Raw genomic sequence first — 1,963 nt, forward strand, 5'->3', positions numbered from 1 at the left:
AAAAAAAAAAAAAAAACGGCCTTTTCACCAAAAAAGTTTGCGGGGGGTTTAAAAAAATTTGCTGGAAATTCGCCTCGTTTTTATTTGTCACAATAGAAAAGCTCTCTCTCTCTCTCTTAACAAATATTTGCTTACTTTAACTAGTAATACAGTGAAAAAAAATCTGGTGTCATGTAAACATTGGTTAAATAAATCCCATCGTTCACCCGGCAGGACTACACTGGTAAAAGGAACACGTGCTCTCACTTTAGGACCTACCACCCAGAAATAAGCTGATTTGGGATAATGATTTATTTTTTATTTTTTTAATTTTACAACTCAATTCGTACGTAAAGGATTAATAGATCATCCATCTATATCTGCATCATCGTTCGCTCCGAATGCCATTTTATTTATTTAATTACGAGTTAATTATAAGAACTTCCGAGTGAAACTAAAAAAAAGTGTGTAAAACAATATGTCAACCGCACCACATCCTTCCGGTGCCGACGAAGCCTTTCTTACAATACCAGAACTCTTCAAGGCCGATTGGAATAAGACAAGTATGGTAGTGTTTGAGATGTTATCTATATTAGCTTTGTTTGTTTTTTTAGAGAGAAAAGCTATCCGCTGCGTCTACCGCAGGGAATCGAACCCTGGATCTTAGCGCTGTAAGTTCGTAGACTTACTGGGGGATATCTGTATTAACAAATTGCTCAAACAAAAACTGATAGGGCGTAAAATGGATTAGGTTGTGAAACGTAATATTTATCAATCTTAGTGATGTCACAATTCACACCAGTTACTTTCACTCAATAGTCAATTCCCATACACCTTCATCTAACAACTTAGTTTACATAAAATACAAACAGACTGCAGGGTTTTTACAGTAACAAAATATATGTACACATAAAAATCCTCCAAGACCATATGGGAAGATGAAAAAAGTACCGAAAGGGGTTAGGAAATAATGATACTAAAAAATTGTGTATAACGATGAGAGTTTAAGATTGATAAAGAGACTAATTCATCTTATTAGTGTAAAATATTTAGGAGATAATGTCATAAGTTTGTTTAGCACAAAGTTACACAATGGGCTATCTGTACTGCGCCCACCACGGGTATCGAAATTCGAGTTTTAGGGTTATAAGCCTAACGTCGTGACACAGCTGTATTTAAAGAAAAAAAAGAGGTGTTTAAGAGTGCTATACGATGAGAATATAAAACACATCTTCTGAAACTAAGAAAAAACTTTCATGTTAATCTTGTCTGTTTGCACCTAGTCAGCAGCACCCACTGCCCAGCTCTTGGGCTATTCCACTAGGTCACGCCTGGCCCCTTGTTAGCCCTCTTGTCTGTTTGCACCTAGTCAGCAGCACCCACTGCCCAGCTCTTGGGCTATTCCACTAGGTCACGCCAGGCCCCTTGTTAGCCCTGGAATCTTAGAAAGTGTTGAAATGTTCCAGAAGTACATGTGTGTGTGTGTCAAAATACAACATATAACTGTTCTGATGAAAATCACTTGTGCCTCATGTCGGAGGATAATTAACATACGTTCATAATTTATAATCGTCAACACCAGAATCAGTATCCACGATGGGCAAAGGTCATCTTCATTATTGACCAAACTGACGTCATGACAGTAGAACTATGCTATTCTAGAGGAATGAAACTGACACGGCTACGACCTTGCTGCTTCCACGGTTTCCATAGTAACCTGAAACGAAGATTAACAGTTTGTCAGGGTAGTCACAGTGTTTATATACCGTGGTAGTCACAGTGTATGTACAAGGACTGGAGTAGTTACAGTGTGTGCACAATGACCGGAGTAGTCACAGTGTGTGTACAAGGACCGGAGTAGTCACAGTGTGTGTACAAGGACTGGAGTAGTCACAGTGTGTGTATACAATGACCGGAGTAGTCACAGTGTGTGTATACAATGACCGGAGTAGTCACAGTGTGTGTATACAATGACCGGAGTAGT

Source organism: Limulus polyphemus, unplaced genomic scaffold (genome assembly GCF_000517525.1).
Source record: "Limulus polyphemus unplaced genomic scaffold, Limulus_polyphemus-2.1.2 Scaffold8081, whole genome shotgun sequence".
Taxonomy (NCBI): domain Eukaryota; kingdom Metazoa; phylum Arthropoda; class Merostomata; order Xiphosura; family Limulidae; genus Limulus; species Limulus polyphemus.